The sequence below is a fragment of the Theropithecus gelada genome, chromosome 2, assembly GCF_003255815.1.
Source record: "Theropithecus gelada isolate Dixy chromosome 2, Tgel_1.0, whole genome shotgun sequence".
Taxonomy (NCBI): domain Eukaryota; kingdom Metazoa; phylum Chordata; class Mammalia; order Primates; family Cercopithecidae; genus Theropithecus; species Theropithecus gelada.
In genome coordinates this window covers 154,627,286-154,652,317 of record NC_037669.1, presented here as the reverse complement: position 1 = coordinate 154,652,317, position 25,032 = coordinate 154,627,286, and the positions used below count along the sequence as shown (strand labels likewise).

The following is a 25,032-nucleotide window of genomic DNA, read 5'->3' as shown; positions in this document are numbered from 1 at the left end:
AAGCAGGTTTACATTTTACTCCGCCCCCGGCCCCACCACCTTATTTGTAACTTTTACCTTAATGACTTGAGACTATAGTCCACTATCCATCCTCCATTAGACACTCCACTATAGGCAGCAGAAAAATCTGCAAAAGCCTATGTGCAGATAATGTTATTTTATTTCCATGAATGGAAAAGTCTGTGTAGAACGGACTTTTGCTGTTCTGGTCCGTGTTGCTCTTACTTTCTAACTACTACTAGGAAGTTCAATTGATAACAAGATCAATTACCCCAAAATGAAGGTCACTGATTTTAGTAAGTAGTTTTCATCTTTTCACTAGCCTTACCTAAAATGCCTCTGCAAAAGTCTGTATCCGTAACTGGTTCCAGGGCTAGTGGCTTAATTTAACATTTTGGTAAATGATTTTATAAACTGATAGAGCAAGCATTTTTCTATCAGCTCATCTTGGATAGTTGACCTGGAAATACATTGTTTAAAGTCAGGGGAACTTTACTGAGGTCTGCATTCATCTACATGTATTTAGGAGTGTTCACAAGCCAAACTGGTGTGGCTGGGGGCACCTGCCTACCTAAATATTGGCTCTGACCCCAAATTGCTTTTTGTGTAAAGCCTTGGTTTTCCCTTGTGGGCACTTCATGTGGAGGACAATTGGTTTTATTTTTTAGTTGAGGTCCTAGCAATGTTTCTCCACAGTCATGACACTCAACCCTTGTTCAGTTGGTTGTTAAAGCACTGGGCCCTGCATTCACCTGGCCACATAGGATATATGCAGGCTAATCACTTGCCAGGGAGGATGCTCTTGAATCCATTACTGCTTAATAATTATTAGAAGTTCACTTGAGTCAGCATCCATAGTACCGTTCTTACCAAATTCTATGCTGCCATTTGTATAGTAATCCTACATGGGGGAGCACACTAAGAAGTTAATTGGTGAAACATGTTGCATTTACTGTGAGAATGTATTGAGGATGTATCAGGACCCAGGAGAGAAATTTTGAATCTCTGAAGAAGATATTTTTGTGCCTTTCCTAAACAACTGGTTTAACTCTACCTCAAAGACACTCTAAACCATGTAATTGATCCTATTCCCTTCTTCATTCTGGCCATGAGGAAACTCTGAGGCAGGTTTACAGCACACTCTAACAGTACTCGGCACTTATAGTGCATGAACTCATTTCAGCTACATCTTATTTTTCTACCCTTCTATTACCTCGTCGCTGTTTTCTCACTGACTTTTTTTTTTTTTTTATCTTTGCTGGTATTTTTGTAAGCCACTTCAAACACATCTTGCAAAGAGGACAGATAAATAAATACATTTTTGTAATAGTGCTGTGTGAAGGATAGTTCTACAAAGCAGTAGGATAAAAATCTTATCAGAAAAAGGGACTTCTGTAGAATCTCTGTGGGTAGACATTCTATTCTCACATAATTAAAAAGTCATAATAGGAATATGTTACAGCCCACCTAACCAGGAAACTGAGATAGAAATGTTAATTGAGATTGTGGAAACTGCAAAATTAGGCCAGGTAGTAATAATGAGAGACTTTAATTACTCAATCATAGATTGGCAAAATGCCTCACAGGGACAAGGGTTGGAAGTGAGATTTTTAGATAAGAGAAATTACAGCTTCTCAGAGAAAGTAGAGAAGGAGACTGTATGCTCAGGGAATATTCTAGATGGGGCTCTGACACTGGATGGAAACTGGTCCACAGGGTGATGCAAAAACATTAACACTGACCACAGGCAATTTAATTTCATAGCCTTGTGGGCAAGTTAAAATCCACTACATGTCTACCTTATATTATAAATTGTCTTATGATAAAAATGAAAGTTAGAATTTTAAAATTCAATAACAAAAAACAAACCAAGAGAATATTTTCAAAGCAACTTATCAGCAATCCAGGGAAAATTCCAAGGGGTTATGATAATCCTCAGTGGCTAGTTGACAGAGTCAGAGATGTAATTGCTGGGGCAGGGGAAGGGAGATGTCTTCAAAAAGCAGGAAAAAAAACAATGGAAGAAGACATGTAAACACACAAAATATACAGGTGAGGAATAACTTAAAATTATACAAAAAACAAAAAATATCATGCATCACGTAGAGGATTCCAAAGGTCCCGGGAAAAGTGAGCCAGGGAAAAGAAAAGAAGAAAGTGAACGAAACGAGATCTCTTTAAAATAATGGCACCAAAGCTGAACAAAAGGAGAAAGAAGTAGCAAAATGTTGATAAAGTCTTTGCCTTAATTTTCAGAGAGATTCACCTCTAATAAAATATCCCTTGAAACCCAGGTAAGAATAAAGACTACTATAAATATAATCACCGATCATAATAAGCTAATAAGCTAATACACCCAAAAATGTAGATAATTTGGAGACTTTGGGGGTAAAATATTCAAAGAAGAAGTAGAGCAATTTTTAGTTACACTGTGTACCTGTCATAGATTACCTCTGTCTTAGAAATACTGAGCCAAGGCAGGGGAATGATAACTAAATAGAGGCTCATTGTACACTTTTTATTTTTTTTAATAAAATCTACCTGGAAGAAAGAGAATATAGCTTATGAATGGGTGAACAAATTAATAGTTTTGGTGCCATATATAAAAATACATTAAAAATGGTTAACCAAGAAAATATTTTTAATTGAGTTAAGATTTGGGGAAAGGGATGACAGCATGATGATTTTAGGCAAAAGAAGTATAAAAACACAGTGTGCCAGAGATCAGTTCCAGGCCTAGTGATTTAATTTAACATGTTGGTAAGTGATCCGAGAGAGGGAGAAAACAGCAAATGCGCTAATAATTCTGGTTATTACAGAGGCATAACTATCAAGAAAAATCTACATGTGTTTTGGAGGATGCAAATAGAGAGTAAAACAATGGATGAACAATACCTCTAGGAATAAATAAATCAAATTTTCCTCATAAAAGGAGAATTTCAATTTGAAAAAATATTCCAAATATAATAATGTTCTTCCTAACTTTCTACCCAGATCCTTTCTTTCTAAGTCATCTACACACTGAGGCAGTCCACAGGAGTGGAATCTGTCTTTCACAGCCATCCTCTCAGAAACACCATTCCTGGAGTCTAGGGGCTGCTGGGGCTAGCAGGCAAGCCCTGTTTGGGCACAGTTTGTTTCAATAAAAGCAGCATCATTCATAGTTTATAGTGCCTTGCCATGCACAAGTCATGTTCCTATCCAGCGCTGCATTGCATCCTGTCACAATATGTTATTCATTTCATTTACAGATCAGGAAAGTGGGGGGTAGTAAACACAAAAGCAAGGCTACCTGGCTCACCTCCACTACTGGATGTGCTTCCAGGGCTAGTCCACACCCCCGCCAAGCACCCTTCTCCAAAATATTAGGATAAAGAGACACTCTGAAACTTGTTAAAAAGAGAGTTTTGGACAAATTTAGAAGAATGCAAATCACACAGTGGATAATAAATGAAGATGATTCATTAACCAAGAAGTACCACTGAGGGAAATGAAAATAAATGCAAAGAGTTTTGGCAGACTTTGAGAGGAAAGGCTATTCCAGGTTGACATCTGGGAAGTTCATCTTTCCATACTCGAAATCTCACATGAAACTGCTCTTGCTAAGTGAGTCCAAAACTGAAGTTGGTTCTCCAGCCCTGAATACTTCACTTCTTTCAGAAGTCCATTCCAGCTCTTGAGGTCTGCACTGCTCTGCTGTGATTGACTCCCACCATCCAGCCCACAGTCTCTGGGGTATGCCGTGCTCCTGCTCCCCTGTGCAAGCATCTCTATCTCCTCTGATACTAGAGAATCTCCATCTCGTCCCTTCAGATGTCACACAGCACTTCCCTGTGGAGCCTTGGCCTGCTGCTACCCTTGGTCTACTTTGTAAGTGCCTTCTTGGCTGCCGCCCAGATCCTCACCCTGGTCACTGTCTCTGGCCTTTGTGTTGCCCTGTTCTCCTGTGAATAGAGGAGAGGGAGCCCACTGAAAGATCTCACTTCAGCAGACTGTAGGAAATGCAGGATTTGCAACCTTTTACTAATATGAAGTCGAAGCTGCAAATCAATCCAGTGTCTGTAATCCCCCTGATTGCATCTCTTTAGGAGAAATTTTGTAAGTGAAGTGATTTGCAGGTGGTCTCTTTGATGCAGATACCTGGGACAAATTGTAGAGTCTGGTTTGAAGAAGCAAGACTGTGAAGGACTCAGCACTCTTATCATCATGCTGAGTACGCGTGGCATACACTAAACTCTTTTTTTCTGGGTTTGCCTTTTTCTCCAGCCAGTGAGAAAACTACTAAATATCTTGTTCTACGATGGTTTTGTTCTGGTCCCTATACAAGAGACAAGCTTGTTTTAAAAGGAGATTTGAAGAAGTGGTAAAGAAAATAAATGATCACTTTGTACTTCCAAATTATGACAAAGAAGTTGAGGATGTTTTGACAGTAAGCATATATGAGATCCTGAAATAATAATAGAGTTGTATACTAACTTTGACCTCTGCAAAGAGAGCTGAAAGTAAATGTTTCTCTCAAGAGCTGAAAAAAAAAGCAATTTTGTTAAATGATGATAAATAATACGTATAATTTAGACAAACATGTACCTAATGCCTAAATAAGAGGGACCTAATTTTAAGAATGTTGTGAAGGAACCTGAAAAGTGATTTGAGCCTATCTCTTCCCAAGACAGTATATTAAGGTGTGTAAGAACATGGACTCTGGAGCCAGGCGGCATGGATTCAAGTCCCAGTCTGATACTTAGCTGTGTGACCTCGGGCAATTTGGTAACATCTATGATCTTGGTTTTCTCAACTATGTGAAAGGCATAATAGTCTCAACCTTATAGAATGTAACGAATAATATCGAAAAGCCTCTAGAATAAATAAATTGAGAAACTTACTACCTCACGAGGCAACCAGATCCTCACTTCTGTCTTACCTTCAGCTGAAACTAACCTCCTCACAAAATTCCACTTATTGGCCTAGTTTGGCAATATAAAATACTCACTTTTCCAGATGGCAGCCCTTTAAATATTAGAAGACACCTACAGAATTTCCTTCTTAAAATACTTCTTCACACTGAACAGACTCATTTCTTTGAATTTGTCATATGTGACAAACTCAATGTGTTGGTTAGTCCAGCAGCTGATTCCAACCTCTTTTGTTCTTTCTTCCTTGCTCCCTCCCACTCCAGTGCTAGGTGCCAATATTTGCTTTCCTAGCACCCCCTTACATCTAGGAATAGATGGGTGGTCAAGCCCTGACCAAGAAGACCCAGGAGACATAAGGAAAGTTTTCTTGGGGACTTTTGACTTTTGATAAAAGAGATGGAGTCACCCACACTGTCCGCTTTGCCCCTTCTTCCTGCCTTTAACATGGATGTGATGCCTGAAGCTGTGGTGGTTGTCTTGCAACCACGAAGCCTCAGGCATGGCGATGCTAAAGATGGAGGAACAGACATACGCAAAGAGCGTGGACCTTGATGTCAGGGTTGAGCTGCTGAATAGGTGCCAGTAATTGTGCATAATGCATATGAAGAGAGAAAGAAAAATGTGCAAAGTGTTCAGGTTTGATGGATCTGTGGAAGCTCTTTGTACTATTTTAACACTTTTCTGTATGTTTGAAATTATGTCAAAATAAAAAAGTGAAAATGACATGTTGGCAAAAATATCTATGCAAAAGGATATTGCAACATTTGTTTTTATGAGCAAAAGATCATCATGACCTAAGTGGGCATCTTTGGGAGAACTCTTAAGTAAATCATGTATACCCATACTAAGGGCAGCCCTCGAAAAGAATGAAATATGTCTCATTCTTTACTGACCTAAAAAGTCCTTCAAAATATATTGTAAAGTGAAAAACAGCAAGCTATGTAATAACACGCCAAGTATGATTCACATGTGTGCAAAAACACAGAATATTCTCTCTGAGTGTGTATAAATTGTTAGAAAATGGGCTGGAAGGATATACATCGACATCTAAAGTGTGGCTGTTTTCAAGAATGAATGTTAGACTGGGGGTGGAAGTGAAAAATTTGGTGAAGCAAAACTTTTACATTTTACTGTCCTTTGAATTATTTTTCAATTAGTATGAATATATATATTTAGAAAAATAGATTTTCCTTCTCTCTGCCATATGTGAACACTGCACTAGTATTCCTAAGTGATGAATCTTGTTCATGCTATGTGCTAAGGCCCATTCTCAGCTTTATTCACTGTGATGCTTTTTGATAGGGTTCTGTTCCTGTTTCTAATTCATCCTTCTTTGGTGTTCTTTTGTCATTTTTGTACATATCTCTGAGGATATGAGTCCACCAAAGGCAACAGGAGAGGCCTTAAGAATGCCTTTCACTACTTGTCACTGGTTTTTTTCACTGCAGCTGTGTAGAACACTAAGAAGAGCTTCAGTTTAGACCCTGCAGGCCCATCTCAGGCCATGAGACTACACCATAACTGGGAGAAATAAATGTCACTGTCAAGTTCAAATGAAAATGCATCTTTTTTGTAGGAAAATGTGTAGCTACACACATTTTATGGTCAAAGACTGCCTTTTTCATGTTTGATTTTTCAAAATCTCACAAGGGTGAACAAAAAATGTTCTTTTTATTTATCATCTCTCCATGCTTCCCCATTAAAATAAAAAGAAGCTAACATTATAACAGTGTTGATTAATTACTGATATGAAGCATTTAAATGTGTCCCCATTTCTTCGTCTAGGAACACTTGGAAAGAGGTGACAGGTATTCGGGACAGTGCAGAGTGTCGTGAACTGTGGGACTGCCTTTCTTTTCTTGTAAGCAGACAGGAGAGCTTGCTACTAATTTTACTTCAAAAACTGTTTGCTTCCAAATTCTCCAACTGGCCAACACAGATGTGTTTGCCTGAAGGTCTCCATTGCCTATTTCACTCTCTATGTTTTAGAGAATGCAGAAAAGTATGAGTCTCCACTTTACTTAACTGTATCAATCAAATTATAGTAATCCCTATAAATAATTCGAGTATTTGGAGTATCTATAATATTCAGTTGTCACCAGTGAGAGAAGCAGCAGAAAGAAAATAGACAAATACATGAAAGTAAAATTACTTATTCTTTTTGGCTTCTCAAAGTTAGAGAAAGACCAACTGCAAGAACTGGAGAAATACATGTAGTCAAGTGCTCTAAGGGATACACAATTCTCTCTTCCTCCCTCCCCACTCCCCACCTCTTTTCTCTCCCTCCCTCATTCCTCCCTGCCTTCCTCTACCTCAGAAAGTAATCTCATCCTTTCGTCACATATTATTGAAATCCCAGTTCTTTAAAAAACTCTCATTTTTGCCCAGACTGAGAGCATGTCATTTGGAAGTGATGTGCAAGGCAAGAGATAACCAGGTAGAACTCAGCGATTCGCCACAGAAAATGGTTCCATGTTTGGCCGTAATGCTATCAGAGTCTGTCCCTCAATAGCTCTTTACTGCTCTGAGCTCAGAATCTGCTGATTCAAGACTTTGCCTGCATGGGGAGGCATGAGGGTGGGAAAGAAAGGGAAGCCTAGCAGTGCAGGAAGAGTTAGGAAGAAATATTAATAGTTCTTCCAGAACACATAAGGGGATTTTTTTTTTAACATAGAAATAGTGCCCCCTCCCCTTCTTTGCCTCTCTCTACCTCTCGTTCTGTGTCTTCATTTCATGCTGTGGTTGTGTTGATTGGGAGAAAAGAATCTTCTCAGCTAGCTGCTTAGTACCAAGCAGATGCACTCAGTTGAAAATGGTTAGCGGTTAGGGGTTAGCCAAACACAGGCAGCAGATGTTATAAAGCTAAGTACGGATGTTTGGGTGGTGCAGTAATGGGAATTCAAAAAATGAAAGACTTCAAATCACCAAAAGCACATTGGAGCACACATACATTTCCATTTGTATAGGTTCCAGAGAGAATCAGGACACACCCCAAATGGGCTGACAAAATAGAAACATCTAGGAATAAGTTAGATATGATTCTATTTCATTAATAATTCATCTTTCAGTTCTAATAATTTCATACAAATTCAGAGAGAGATACCAAACTTTCATTGTCTTTGGACCCTATGGATTTTAAATGGTTATATTTTTGTTTAGCAATTATCCTCTTGTTTTAATGGTGGCTCTTAAACTTTTCCTTTATTTGAATCCAAAAGTACTTTAAATTTATTGAATAAATAAGTTATCACTTTTCAAAACTTTTGTTCTAGTATTGGCTTTCTAACTTTCCCTTGTGCTTAAATCATGGAGTTTTAGTCATGAACACATTCATGTCCTCATTTATCAATAATGATCTTGAAAGTATAAAGGAAGCTCCATCAGAGTGAGGTAATAAATTCACAAATTATATTTATGTTTCCACATATTTTAAAGTGCCTCATTTCACATCAGGAAGCCAGACTCTTCAATATTATTCTGTGATGATGTCTTCAATCAAAAGAAGGCATTAATTAAGGAAACTGATAAGGAGCTTTGTGGATCAAAGTGAACATAAAGGCATAAGCCATTAATGTTTACACTTTTATTTCTTTCTATTTAGTTGATCTTAGTTATTTAGTTATGCAAATAATTTATCTACTATTTTGGAGAGTGAGAAAGGGAAGGAGAGAGTCCAGTCTTCATTGTTTCCCCATCTAATAAATCAACGTTGAACTGCTTTTCATCTGGCTCTTATCTTTCCTTCCTATTCAGTCATGCCAGCACTTAGTAGCCTCCAGTACTCTTTCTTTTTTCTTACAACCTCAAACCTAATGCCAAGCCACATCTACACTTAAGCTCCCTTGTCACATGCACATATATGCTGTGGCTAATAATAAATTACATGTATAAGGGAACTGGAATTGTGTCTGTGAATGAGAAAAAAATCTGTAAGTAACTTTATCCATCATCTTTACTCTTTAACTCCTGAAAATACTCTTGTATTTTGATGTGTGATTTTCACTATCACCATCTATTACTGTCAACCAGTAATGATGGTTGCAAGCAAGGTGCTTGAATTTATACTCATGCGAATGGCATAGAATTTCTATTTCTTACCTGGATTGATGCTCCAGGTAATTATTACAAAATCTGACAAAAACGGGTGATCTCATTTAAGCTAATCAATTAAAAGGTAAAACAAAAAAAGAAGCCTAATTTATAAATTCACTGGTACAACACCTTATCTATCTATAATTATTAAGAAATTTTCAAAATTATTGAATCAATAATTTCAGTATCAAATTTATTTTACTTTATATTTATTTTACTTTACATTTATTTTACTTCAACTGTTTTAATAAAATAGAGATCTACAATATCTTACATGCCTCTGCTTTTCTAAAATAGAGAAAAGTGAACATAAAAACTTCTAAAACACTCAAAATTGCTATTAGTATCATTAATTATTACAATGTTATTTTCAAAAAAAAACTAAAAAGAAAAGAAAATATGGGTGCACTGAAAATTTCTCATGGACTAAGTCTATGCCAAGTCCTGTGCTAAGGCCACTTTTTCATAAGTGCCTTAAGAATAAGATAACCAGCCCTATACACTAGGAACTCCTAAATAACTTGGATCCTGTGCTAAGATCTTCAGCAGTGTCCATATGTAGGACAAATCAAAAGACTTTCACCACCACTATCATTATCATCATTACCACCATTATCACCATTATCACCATCATCATAGCTGGCATTTATTCCAGATAGTTAACATTATCTCATTCAATCTTCACAGCATCAATAGGAGGTCTGCAGTATTATTTTGCAGAAGAGGCAACTGAAGTTTAAAGGGGTTTTATAATGTCCACAAGGCCATACAGCTGGGACATTATGGAAAGCCTATACTCATTATCATTAAGCCAAACTTACCCGGTCCTACAAATCTACAGAGTTTTATCCCTGTGGTGTCTGATATTCCCTGAGATAGACCCCTGACACCAGCATTTATGTCCACTTGCACATTCACTTTCACGACCTTTCAAATTCCTCACCTCCCAGTTTCACACCTACCTTCTATTCAAATCAGCCCCACTGCATAACTGGCCACAAACGCATCCCACCAATATGAATGTGCCCTGGGTTATAACATCTCCTTCCACTGCTCTACCCTCCAGCCTTCTCAACTTTCCTACTTCCCCACTCCCATGAAACCCTTTTCTCCCTCTCCATCCTTCTATGCCTCTCCCTGACCTCCACTCACTGGACTCACTATCAGTTCATCTGACTTCTTCAACTTCATGAGCCCCTTCTGGAAAACTTATCCTTGATTCTTGGGTTGACTATTTTTAACATGGCCTTCAGCCACTCCAGCTTCTCAGACTTCCTCCCTCACAAACTGCTGTTCACAGCTCTCTTCCCTTCTCCCGTTACATGTGATGCTTCTGAATACAAAGTCAACCTAGACTTGCATAAGAGTAAGATGCAGTCAAGAAACACCAGCCACTGTTTCCTAATATGTGATGCTTGGCAAAACCTTTGTTCATTTTCCTACTTCCCAAAGTTAACACTCTAAGACTCTTGTTTTCCTGGGCCCACATTTCAGGACTCTACAACAGGAGTATACAGAACCCTAAATCCTACTTTGAGGCTATTCAAGTTGCACTAAGTCACTTTTTGTTTTCACCCCTCAACACCTGTGGTTGTCCACATTCATTCTCTTATCTTTCTTCCATCTCTAAGAAAAAGAGATAGTCTCTTTATTATCATATGAACTCTCACATCTCTGTTCTGCCGCCCAAATACATCCTCCCCTTCAAGAACTTTGCTCTTGATTTATTATTTCCAGCCTCTCTTTGCAGGGCCCTTTTCTTCCAAGACACGCAGATGTCCTCAATCCTGGAGAGCAGTGCTTTACTTTTTCTCTGCTCATCCCTCTAATGACCCCTCTCATTCTCTTTTTTTTCACTGCCATAGTTTTTGAATGAATGATTTTCTACCATGTGACTTTTATTCTCATCAGTCTCCAGAAATGGATTGCTTCTCTAAGACTCCAGTAAGGGTCCCTTCTCAAATTCAGTGACCTTTTCTCTGCATCATTTTCCTTATCTTTCTGAAACAACACATTTTGTTTCCCACACCATTTTTCTTACAACTCCCTTTTTTAGTTTTCCATTATCTTGCATTAGTTTGTTTGAATTCCTTCTATTTTTCTACATAGTTTTCTGTTTCTTTTACTGGTCCTGCTTCATCTTCCCACTCACTAACTCTCCCTATACGTAGGTTTTTAATGACCACAGTCTTTTTCTTGGATTAATTCACTCTTATGGTTTCAGTTATGCTGATAAAAGAAATCCTCCTCCTCCCTTGACAATGCACCTAAAACCAGTCCCATTTCTTCCACTAGCCACAGGACAGCTCCTTAAATGTTCTCTCACAGCTCAAACTGATACACCAAAGTGTTGTTTTGCACAACAGTACACACACACACACACACACACACACACACACACATAATAAAGTCTCCATTCCTCAGCACTGTGCCTTGTTGTCATTAAGTATTGTTACTACCTTTGAAAAATACCTGTCACACATCCCCTTCACCCTATTCCCAGACTAGCTCAGGCCATCAGCATGTTGTGATTTTGTAACATCTTCTTAACTATATTCCTCTCTGATTTACTGTCCAGCTAAACCTTTCCATTATAGAACAGTTTATTTTACTAACAAAGTCATTCATATTATTTTAGAAGTTTATAAAATAAAGATATTTTAAAAATCTGACTTATAAACCCATCATTAGATATAACCTCTAGTAACATTTCAATGTATTATCAGCGTTTCATATACAACTTTTCAATATTTTATAAATGGCATCATACGTTGTGTTTAAAACTTAAATATATATCATGAATATGTTCAATGTCAAGAAGAACGCTTCTTCATCATCACATCGTTGGATAAAATTTACGTAACCATTGGTAAACATTCAACTTGTTTTCAGTATTTGGATTTATAAACAATACTGTGAAACACATTCTTGAAGCTAAATTTCGTACACACACTTTTATTTAAGCAAAATTTTTGAGTCAGAATGGGTATTTTTAAGGCTTTTGACATAAATTGCAAAATTGCTCGTCAGAAAGGTTATAACAATTTGGAATCCCACTGCATGAAAAATGTCTGCTTTCTTGGACCTCATGCACACTGGGTACCAGTTTTAAAAAATCTATCCCAGGTGAGTGAAATGGTAAATTGAAGTAGAATCTCTTTTTATATGTTTGTTAGCCATTTGGAGTCAAACATACTAGGAAAGAAACAAACAAAAAATAATTGTGTGCCTATAGTTCACGTGGAAAGGAGGAAAGGAGGGTAGAGAGAAGGCTAGGCAGCTAAAACAGAGCTATAGTCCTCATACAACACAGGGTTCAGAACTACTCTAATCCCCATCAACTCTTAATACGTAGAATATTTAAATATCTCCACTAGAGATCTCCCCTCTTCCTCCCTTTGCCAACCCAAGTAAATAACAGCATCTAATGTTTTGAGGTAGAATACGGAGAGGCAGCACACATGTATGTTTCTTCATTGCTTCTATTAGCTTCAAAGCACCCTTTAAAACGTGCCATTTCAATGAGAGTTATACAGCTGTCAGCTCACCGTCTCCTCTAGCTTCCGCACAACAAAAGTGAGATCTCCAGCCACATGCTCATTATAGAATTCCACTCCAACTAAACAAGTTGGATACACTATGAAGCTCACTGAGCAGGGTTTGACTGGTATGGAAATGTATCTGCCTTTGATCCTGGCAAAATGTGTTGGTTGGAAATTTGGGATCTGTCAGAAAAGGAGGTAGTTTTAAATGAAGGTGAGGTGAGGTGAGATTTCAAGATATGATTTGGGGAAGACGGAGAAGAATTATCAGTGTGAAGCCACGAGAAAGGCTTGGATACACTGTAAAGAAAGAGTGGTCATTATCACCCAAAGCATTTATACCACACCACTGTAGATATATTCAGCTTTGGATGGGGTTTCTTATTATAATTGAAGGTTTAAATTCTACCTTCTCCCTCACAGCCAGATTAGGGAGATGTTCTTAATCCTCTCTCCTAGGGGTTGCCAAAAATGATCAGGGATTTGAAATATGACACAGCACATTGACAGAGCTATAGAAGAAGAGTTTCAACAATTTTTGTTTTTCTGAAATCTAGGATAATGACTTTTCCTTTCATCTGTAATTTCACTTAAAACTAAAATTCAAAAATTAGATCACATAAATTCTCTCAAATGTTTAGATATGTTTCCATTTGGTCATCCTGAGCTTTTCAATTCTAGAATCTCAAGCCCAGAAAGGAAAGTCATTTGGCCCTGACTCCTCCTTCTACAGTTAAGGGAATGAGAAGTCCCAAAACGTGAGAATGCACTCAGGTTCCCTCTGCAACCATGTAGGGGAGTAAGAACTAGAATCCTGGCTTTGGAATCCGGAACCAGTGTTCTTTAGGACACAACCAATTTCCTGTCATAACATTCCAGGGAAGATTCCTTCCTTTATGGGTCTGAGATTGGAAAGCAAAGCAGAAATAAATTCCATGGATTCAGGGGCAGATTCTTTTGTAAAGAGCGTCAGCTCTCTGTGGTCTCCCTTCCACTACATTCACCCCAGGCTCCTCATTTTCTTTATCATTCCCTTCAGAGGACTAGACCTGAATCTGCTTGACTTGTAAATTAAATATCTGGAGTTGGAGTGACTGTTCCCTTTAATGACTATTATTTGATTATCTTCATAACTTTACTTGTAATGCTTAAATTATTTTTAGCACTTTTAGCTCATATGTGATTAATCTTTAATGATAATTTGACAGTTTACTGACACATTTCTAAATGATCTGTAATTAATTTTAAAGCATAACTCATTTTTTTCTAATTTCACACTTGCATTTATTTCATTATATGTGTTGGATTAAATATAGTAATGTTCCATTTGATCAAAACATATATTTTAAGTCTCACATTGCTGAAATGAAGTAGGGAATTTTGACAACATACAATTACATTTTTCAAAATTTCTGAACATAAAATTTATATAAACCCTCATCCTCCAAATATATTTATTACATTCAATGCAAAAATTAAAAATCAGAAACTCAGAGCCTAACAAAAATTCAATTCAATCCTGAGACTAAGAACTAGGTCCTGTAGCTCTCAGTCCAATTCTCTCTCTTCCCTGTCACTCGCTTCATTTTTTTTACAGCTACTACCCTAAAAGTTATTGCAAAGTGAAATACACTTTATCGAGGGTATGAGCTGCTAGGGACTGGGGCAAGCAGCAAGAAGAGCAAGAGAGATTTAAAACAGCAACTTTGGAGAGAAGCAATAAATATTATCAAGAACTAAGTCAGGGGTCAAGAGCAAGATTCCAGAGAGGGCTGACATGATGTCATCATTAAAATGTCACCCCAGGCGCGGTGGCTCACGTCTGTAATCCCAGCAGTTTGGGAAGCCGAGGCAGGTAGATCACCTGAGATCAGGAGTTCGAGACCAGCCTGGACAATATGGTGGAAGCCCGTCAATACCAAAAATACAAAAATTAGTCAGCTGTGGCAATGCACACCTGTAATCCCAGCAACTCGGGAGGTTGAGGCACAAGAATCCCTTGAATCAGGAGGCAGAGGCTGCAGTGAGCTGAGATGCACCACTGCACTCGAGCCTGGGACAGAGTGAGGCTGTCTCAAAAATAAATAAATAAATAAATAAATAAATAAATAAATAAATAAATAAATAAAATGTCATCTAGAGAAGGTCAAACCCACTGGGAGGAAGTTCACCTTCTTTTTGCCGTGGAATGCCTCTTGTTCCCTCTGCACAATAAACCCTCCTGGTGCCTGCCATTCCCATCTTTTGCAGCTGTTTCTTCCATGTATTTTTGGAATATGGTTTGTTTTCGATGTGATTTTGCAGGCTCTGCATTTTTCAGGAACTCTTTCACAATTTCTAGTGTACCAAAGAATCTTCTTACATTTTCCAGTATGGTTATCAAAAGACACTCTACTAACATGTAATTTAATACAAAGATGTGTTCTCAAACAAGATTCACTAAATATTTGGTGAAATGCCAAATTATGACAGCCAGTAACCTCAACAAATGGAGAAAATGTTACACAAGAAAGCATAATTACTAGAAGTAGCATAACAGTAAACTAACTTCAATTAACTACCTCAAAAACATATTAAAAATATAGTATGTGCATGTATACATACATACATGTGCAGTAATCATTTAGAGATCACAGATATTAAAAACTAGATTGTTGAAGTCATAAATTCAATAGATGCCTACAAAGCAAAATGCACTTGGGAGAAGAACGATTAACAAGCTGGAAGTTTAAGTCAAGGAATCTTACCAGAATGAAGCAAAAATGAATAAATACATGAGTATGACAGCTAAATGAAGACGCAAGGCCAAAAGTTCTATCATCTGATTAAAAAGAGTTCAAGAAAAGAAAATAAAGAAAATGTAAGGGAGTAAATTCATGAACACATAGATAAAATTTCCAAACACTGAGAAAATAAATTAGCCCTTTTGATTAAACGGGCTTAGCAAGTATCGAGTAGAATAAAGATCCAACATGCACATACATGCACATACACACTTATTTACATCACAGCAACATTTCAGGACACCAAAGAAAAAAGAGAAGATTCTAAAATATTTTATGGGAAATAAAAGAGTATATACAAAGGGACAAGAATAAAAGAGGAAGCAGAACGTACTAGTTACAAGCTGGAGGGCATGGATTTGAATCTGACTCTATCATTTGCAAACTATGTGACTTCAGATAAGGTATTTATCCTCTTGCATCTTCATTTTTCTCATTTGTAGAATTGGATGGTAATAATAGTAACTTCTCATAATCTCATAGCTAAAGGAAAAAATGAGTTAATACTTAGAAGCACATAGGACAATGTCTGGCACATAGTGTATTCTATATGTTTTTTAAATAAAATTAAAATCAGACTTTTCATCAGTCATACTGGATGGAGGGAGACAATCAATTAACAACTTTGAAGTTCTGAAGGAAAATACTTCTGAATATAGAATGCTGTATTAAGCTAAACTGCCATTCAAGTGTGAAAGCAAAATAAATGCATCTTCAATTTTGGTCAATTCTTGACCTTCAAAACTTCAAGGACTCCCAAAGTTTACCATCCACAGGCTGTTTGTGATAAAAAAGTACTCCATCAGGAAGAATACACTGTAATAATATAGGACCTGGAACATCATAAAGCCAACACCCAAAGAGGTCAAACAATGTTCTAATAATCATGTAACTACTAAATGTAGGAGTTAGGATTGAATCCATATGTCTTGACTAGGGCCCAGTAATTTTTTCTCATGTTTCCATAACAGGAATTCACAAATAACTGGGTATATTCAGGTCTTAAGTTGCTTCCATGACAGCGAGATCCTACTGCTGTAGAACTGTACCCATATGAATACAACAAACCCCACGTGGCTTTGGAATTTTAAAACAAGTTGTGCTCAGTGATAACGGGGATGTTTAATCAAGAAAACATTCACTGTCAGCCTTAATGATATCAACATCCTCATTTTTCTATATACTGGAGAGTATGTAAATATAGTATTTCCAGGAAGCAGTTAAAGTATTCGTTGAATAACACAGTTTAAATTATCCTAGTTGCTCCTCCAAGCTCTGATAATTAGTCTTAGGTAAGCTTGACTAGAGTTATTGCCGTTGTTGCTTGGTTTGTTTGTTTTTTACTATTGGAAGGCATATTTGCTACTAATTTGCCTATAGTTACTTTAGGCAGTTTATTTAAAATCTCTACTCCTAGTTTGCTTAACTATTGATACCAATACCTATTTTGCTGGACTCCTGTGTGGATTTAACCATTTGAGCCAACACAGTAAAGTACAGAGAGAAATGATTGGCCTAGAATGGATGTCACCCAAATAGCTGCTCCCTCCTATTCTCTCCCCTCATGCACAAAACAACACATGTGCAAAGAAATTTCAACAAAGGAGGTTTTCTTCTCCTTTTTCCATTCTTTCTTGCCTCTGACTTCTTTACTTTAGCTTCTGGGATGTGGGGTTTTTTCTTATAGGCATTAGTGAAAATTATTTTATTTAGAGGTATTTAAGGTCTTAATCCTTTCTCTTCACTCAGAATTTTCAAAATGTCTAGATGGCCTTTGAAGATAGAAAACAGCAAAGATGAGACATGAACTGAGAATCACATGCATAGATACAAGAATTAAATTAGGACAGTGAGGTCTGTTTCAACGTTAGTATTTTGAGTTCCAGATAAATGTAAGCGTGCTTAGGCATTATAATATGTTCTGTTGGTCTCATATTACAAACTATTTCAAGATTATTCAGAGTAAAGAATCTCCACCCCCCCAGCACAGATATGAGACTGCTATTCAATATTCATATGAGAAATACATGTGGGACACCCTTGACTGCAGTCTCCACATAGGACAGTCACTGGGAAGTATCTGCCTGAGGAAGATCTTCTCCCGTGTGGCACAAATGCACATTCTATTAATAAACATTCTTTGCTTTAGAACCAAAGGGAAATTCTGGCTTGAAATTATTTTATAAAAGACAACGGTTACTGTGTGTTTCTTCTATGCCTGCATGTGTCTAACATATTTTAAGGAAAATCTTTCTTTTTAAAAAATTCATCTATAGATTCGATGTGTTAAAGGACATTCCTTATGTTGTGCAAAGATTTGCTATCGTATTCCTCTTAAAACAACCTCCCTTAAAAATTTTAATTCATCTACAAAACCACTTTACTTGCCCTATTTGCTTTAGGTACAAGAATTGGGAAGCAAAGATGAGTGAGGGTCAGGCACGGTGGTTCGTGCCTGTAATCCTAGCACTTTGGAAGGTAGAGGTGCGAGGATCACTTGAGGTCAGGAGTTTGAGATCGGTCTGGATAACGTAATAGGATCCCATCTCTATAAAGAAAAAATAAAAATAAAAAAAAAATTTGCCAGGTGTTGTGGTGCATGCCTATAGTCCTACCTACTCAGGAGGCTGACATGAGAGAATTGTTTGAGCCCAGGAGGTTAAGGCTACAGAGAGCCATGGTCACACCACAGCATGAGAGCCTGGGATGACAGTGAGACCCTGTCTCAATTTTTAAAAAAATTAATGAAAGAAAGAGTTTTTGTTCAACACGGGTTCCATAATCTCACTATGCTTAGAAATACGTCAGCACAGAGCTTTCCCCATTCTCTCCCTTCTTCCCTTAATTATCTGTTCTTTTATCGCTCTCCACGAAAATGCAGGAGGCATTAGGAAAAGGTGCTAACTGTGGCTACTTAGACATCTTGGTGTCCATTTTAAGGATACATTTTCTTACCTTAGAAAGTGAAATTAAGGTGTTTTCACTTCTCCCTCTGCCTAAAAATTACATCCAAATACCAAGGAGAAAAAATAAGCAAGGAAACAAATGTTTCCATTGACAATTGAAGTATAACAGGGAGAGGGAGGGAGAGAGAGAGAGAGGGGGCGGGGGGAAGAGAGAGAGAGAGAGAGAGAGAGAGAGAGAGAGAGAGAGAGAAAGGAAAGCAGATGGGTAAGTAGTAAATTACTTAGAGGAATGAAAAAGGTAACAAGTGAGGAGGAAGCCAATTCAACCCCAGAACCCCAGAAGGCTCAGTAAGTGTCAGATACTTCGGAAGACAAGGTAGAGGAGACCTGAAAACAGAAATTGTTTAGTCTGTATAAGAAACAGTTAGAAAGACCCGCCAAACTCGGCTCCTGTAGTTCCAGCCACTTGGGAGGCTGAGGCAGGAGAATGGCGTGAACCCGGAAGGCGGAGCTTGCAGTGAGCGGAGATGGCGCCACTGCACTACAGCCTGGGCGACAGAGCGAGACTCCGTCTCAGAAAAAAGAAAAGAAAGAAACAAAAGAAAAGAAAAAGAAAGACCCAACAGACTCATATCACTTAATTACATAGTCAAGTGATCAACTTTCCCACCTTTAGGGAATTGGAAGTATATTATCTGGAAAATTAGGACAAGAGAACTCCAGGCTTGGTTCAGCTAGCATGGAGGAGGTAGGGGGTGAAATGCCAAACTACAGTGGAAGGGCCCATTAAGTGAAAAACAGCTGAACAGGGAAACCCCTCCCCAATGTTCTTTCCCACCCAGTTCCAGAATGCTGTCAGCCCAGCTCATACCTGCAGATAAAAGTAAACTACCCAAGAGGCAAGGCCTTACCCATATTCACAAAACTTTCTATGACTTTTTTAGAACCTCACTCTTAAATACAAGTGAATAATAATATTCTACTGTGAAAGCCGGGGCTAAAAACTATGAAACAAACAGGAATTAGAAGGAAACACAGACAATTCTTAGAATAGAAGAAAATTCCCAAAGACACATAATAAAAACATCCTTAAAGAGAAAATATTACATCAATAAAATAAGAACATATTTTCAACAGAAATAATCAGAGAAGGAAAGAGATCTTAGAGATTACACATATGATTAGCCCAAATTAGAAAGCCAATACAAAGAAAAAAAAAACAGAACAAAAAAGAAGAAAGAGTGAAAATGGATATGAAAAGATAAGAAAATTTAAAAACCACTTCTAGAAGTCCAACATACAAGTAAGAAGAATTTTAGGACAAGAGACAGACAAGATGGTGGAGAGAAAACTGTTTTTTAATACTACAAGGTATGCATTTAATACCACAAGGTATGCAAAAAACAGAGGACGTGAGTTTTTAGATTAAAAGAGCCTGCTCACTACCTGCCACATGAACAAAATGAAACCTGTGTTAGAGCACATTCTCATAAAATGTAAGAACATATCAGAGGGTTGGGGGTTGGGAGGAGGGAGAGCATCACGAAGAATAGCTAATGGATGCTGGGCTTAATACCTAGGCGATGGGATGATCTGTACAGCTAATCACCATGGCACATGTTTATGTAACAAACATGCACATCCTGCACATGTACCCCTGAATTTAAAATGCAAGTTGGAAATAAAAAAAAAGAAAAGAAAAGAAAAAAAGAATTTCCAGAAGAAAAAGCAGAGTACCTGAAAAGAATCAAGAAGTCATGAGGCTTTTCAATAGTATTTGAATGAATGTGATTTTCAACATAGAATTCTATAGCCTGCCAAAATATTGACCAAGAGTGAAGATAGAATAAATATATTTACATACATACTAAGTATCAAAATTTTATGTTTCACAGACTCTTTTTCTGATAGATATGCATTGCTGAAAAGAAGGAAAGCTATGGGCAGATGTGGGATTCTGGAAACATGAGATCTAGGAGCACGTATGTCCATGATGACAGCATAGAAACTGTCAGGGTATGCATTAGGACTAGAGAGGAACCAGTCAAAGGTGAGCTGGAAAACAAAGAATTTTAGGTGGAATGTCTCAGAGCAAAGAGATGAACTGAAAGTTTTTACCATGTGGACAGTTGTATCGAGAGGTGGTTATCGAGAGTTAGAGAGTGTTGGGAAACACAGCCAAGGATCAAAGAAAATTAAGCAAATAAAAAAGTAAGACAATACTTAAATCTAAGAAAAGCTGGAAATCATATGAGAAAATGGAAGTATACACCCTACATTATCATACGCCATAACACTATAATACCCTATCTTGTACAGCAAGGAGAGTATTTTCCTAGTTATTTAAAAACACTAAGTAGGCACTTAACTAAAAATTGTCGTACTTATATAGGGAGGAAAAAGATGGATAATGGAGATAGTTGAGAGTGCTAAAATTTTCATCTACTGTAATGTAAACTCAATGTGTAAATGTAACAAAACTAGGAATATTTATAGATAATGTGGAGTAAGTATTAGCAAAAGAAACTAGAAACTTTAAAGTTGTTGTCTCTTCTGAGGATCGAAAAGGAAGGTGGAAGAAAGGTGGGAAATAACTGCTATTTTTGGTCATAAGTCATTTAGCACTATTTGACTATTTAATGTAATATATTGATAAACATAAAAATTAAACTTGGATTAATAAACAATTTTTTACTCTTTTTAATATTAACTTGTCAAAATTACAAAAGAAATGTAGACACACTGAAGAAGATTTTAAAAATACATAAAAATTTAGAAAAGAACGTTTAAAACTATCCATCCAGTGTCATTATTCCTATGTGTATTATTTTAGGCAATGGAAACTATTTTGTGAATACGATTGATATATTTTTAGTTTGACATTCTGTAGTTAGAGGTTTTCATATATTTAAAAATTATTCATAAACATTTTCACTAGCTGCATAATAGTCCATCTGATGACATGACATAATTTAACTATTGCCATATTTCTTTTTTTAAGATTTTCCAGTTATAAATAATGCTATTAAGTATATTTGTTCAATTATCTTCCCCAGTGTTATATTATCTTTACCTAGGAAGACTTTCTGAAAGCAAAATTACTAAACCAGTGGTAAAAACATTTTTGAGCCATTTGGTACATGATATTAAATTGCTCTGCAGAAAGATTCTTCCAATTCATATCCCCACCAGCAATATATGAAAACACTTCATTTCAATGCCACTCTTCTGGCATTGGATTGTCTCATTTAACAAAAAAATTTAAATTAAATCTAAAGTAAAATGGAGTAGTTTTTCCCAAAACACTAGATTTTTTTCAGATTTTTCAAAATTAGTGACAGAAAAATGAGTATCTGAGAGAAAGCCCCATAGATACCCCACCTTGGCTTCCACACACAGATAACTATGCAGGTATGAACACTGGGGGAAAGAACTTTCATTTTATTGGCTCCAAAACTTGCCAATGTTGGGGGCCTTTCCAACACCACAGGAGCACTCACTTCTATAAAACTAGGGGCCAGTAAGATGCAGGTCCTTTTCCCCAGCGTTCATACCTGCGTGGTTATCTGTGTGTGGAACCAATACCTGGTGAGATCATTCAGAGAAAGAAAACAGAAACAAGATCTAAATCATGCTATTTCAGCATTGACCTCAATATAAGGAATATTTATTCTGTAAAGACATTCTGAATCATGAAATTAATTGATAAATTCATTGGTAGAGATTTCCAATCTCTCATTATTTAAAAGGAAGGAACACGTTAACCAAGATACTCTGTAAATCTGCCTGTAACTATCCACTTGGACTAATGGGGGCCTTGCCAACAGCACAGGAGCACCCACTTCTATAAAACTAGGAGTCAATAAAATAACAGTGGCTAATATTTACTGAAGTTTTCCAAGACGCCAGACACTACTCAGCAATATCCCATTTAACCCATACAGTAACCCTATTAGCTTAGCACAGGAAGCTAAGATGAACTCAATTTCCTTAGGTGAGGAAGTTGAGCTAGTTTGCCTAAGGCCAAGAAGGCTGTATGACTTAAGAGCCAGAGCCCTTGACAGTGACACTGCTCCTTCAGTCTCCTAGGTCTTTACCTGAGCTAACAGCCAGTCAGAAAGTAAGCTAAAGAGCCTTTGTGCTTCTGAGCTACACACTGAGAGGGTTCAAGCACACCCTTATTAGTTTCAAGGTGGATACACAAGTTAGAAGCTGTCCTTTTATTTTAAAAGTCTGCAGGGTAATAAGAGAGCCACAGTAAAGGGAGGGTGAATAGGGGCATTTGGTCTGGAAACAGAAGACCTAGGGGAGACTGAGTGATGGAAAGGAAGGATTTGTTCTATGCTGCCTATGAAGACAGAATCTGGTCTAATAGATGAAGTTTCAGGCAAGACATTTCAGTTCAGTATATTTGAACTGGTTTCTAATTACATTTTAAACTTTAAAGAACTATGTAATTAGAAGTTTTTGTTATTAACAAGAACTTCTCCACAATGAGGCAGCCTCTCTCCTGAGGTAATGAATAAAAATTAATTTCTGATAATTCTTTTGAAAAAGATCTACCTTCACACACTTGGTCTGTATGTGTCTTGGAAGGGAATGCCAGTCATGGAGAGTAACCCACATTATTTAATCCCTGTCACTGCCCAGCCTCCACCAATTGGCGCCAAACCACTATACCCAATAACTGCTTTCCCCTACATCCTCCTGACCGTGATTCTCATCCAAGCGGGCATCAATCATAGCGAGCTGACACCAGGAGAGATTGTGCCCCACTTCCATACACCCCAAATACATCTTAGGATTTAGATATTTTCTTTTTATTATAAACTATTTTATACATACAGGAAAAATATAACAAACCTCCTTATACCTACTACCAAGTTCTGTCAATTCTTATTTTGCAATATTTTAAAAGAAATAAAACTTTACTGATACAGTTAAAGCCTTCTGTGAATCTCTTTTTTTTTTGAGACGGAGTCTTGCTTTGTCGCCCAGGTTGGAGTGCAGTGGCCGGATCTCAGCTCACTGCAAGCTCCGCCTCCCGGGTTTAGGCCATTCGCCTGCCTCAGCCTCCAGAGTAGCTGGGACCACAGGCACCCGCCACCTCGCCCGGCTAGTTTTTTGTATTTTTTTTAGTAGAGACGGGTTTCACCGTGTTAGCCAGGATGGTCTTGATCTCCTGACCTTGTGATCCGCCCGTCTCGGCCTCCCAAAGTGCTGGGATTACAGGCTTGAGCCACCGCGCCCGGCCTGTGAATCTCTTCTTAACCTTCTCTCTCCCTCCCTGAAGTTAAACACCATCTTGAATTTGGTAGTCATCATTGCTTGCATGTGTGACAACATATGCATTTTCATTTATATTCAGAGATGAATATATCTGTATGTTTCCTAAGGCTGCTGTAACAAATAACCACAAATGTGGTGATTCAAAACAACAGAAATTTATTCTCCTGAAGTTCTAGAGGCTAGAAGTCAGCAAACTGCTTATCCATTCTCCTTTTAAGGGTATGTTTGTTGCTCTGCTATTTCATTAGTACAAAAAGTACTGCAGTAAATTTTGTGCATTTTGCTTGTGCACCTGTGTGAAAGTTTGAAGCCAAGGTATTGGCAGAACCATGCTCCCTCTGAAGGATCTAGGGGAGGATCTTTTCTTATCCCTTCCAGTTTTGGGTAGCCTCCAGTGTTTCTTGGCTTGTAGCAGCATCACACCAATTGCTGCCTCTATTATCAAATGGCATTCTCCCTGTGTTTTTCTGTCTTGTCTTTGTATAAGAACACCAGGCACATTGGGTTAGGACCCACCCTAATGACCTCATCTTAACTTAACTAATTATATCTGAAACAATCCTATTTCCAAATAAGGTGACATTCTGAGGACAGGAAGTCAGGATTTCAACAAATCTTTTGAGGGGACACAATTCAACCCATAGCGATATCTGTGAACAAGACCTAGAATTTATCTGATGTTTTAAAATTTGTATAAATGATATCATTCTGCATCTGGCTTCTTTTTTCATTTATGAATTTGAGAGAAATCTGTATCATTACTTGTAACTGTTGTTTGTTCATTTAAATAAAAGTATGGTATTCCATTGTGTAATCTTACCACAATTACTTATCCATTCTCCTTTTATGGGCATTTGTTGCTTTTGTTATTTGTTAGTGCAAAAAGTACTGCAAGAAACCGTACATTTTGCTCATGCACTGTGTGAAAATTTGTCTAGGGTGTAACACAGGAATGTGGTAATGGATTTGCAGGGCTTGTGCATCTTCAGTCTTTAGAAGACACTGCCCAATTGCTCTTTAACAGTAGTAGTAACAAATTAGGGACATGGATGAAACTGGAAGCCATCATTTTCAGCAAACTAACACAGGAACAGAAAACCAAACCCCACATGTTCTCCCTCATAAGTGGGAGTTGAACAATGAGAACACGTGGACACAGGGAAGGGAACATCACACACCGGGGCCTGTCAGGGGCTGGGAGCAAGGCGAGGGAGAGAATTAGGACACGTACCTAATGCATGCGGGGCTTAAAACCTAGATGATGGGCTGATAGGTGTGGCAAACCATCAAGGCACATGTATACCTAAGTAACAAACCTGCACATTCTGCATATGTATCCTAGAACTTAAAGTAAAAATTTTTTAAAAAGTAGTAGGAACAAATTAAACAATCAGCTCTGTTCTAGAGTTCACACTGCTCGGTTACTAGTACTTAATATGAGTAGATTCTTTCATTTTTTACCAAAACAGTTAGCGCTTTAAATTGCATTTTTCTAATTACTAGTGGG

The 25,032-nt window shown here is 37.5% G+C and overlaps 1 pseudogene; it reads right to left on the bottom strand.

Moving 5' to 3' along the window:
* Nucleotides 1-22,979, bottom strand: part of LOC112619399 — a 93,682-nt pseudogene extending 70,703 nt beyond the window's left edge.
* Nucleotides 22,980-25,032: the final 2,053 nt, after the last annotated feature.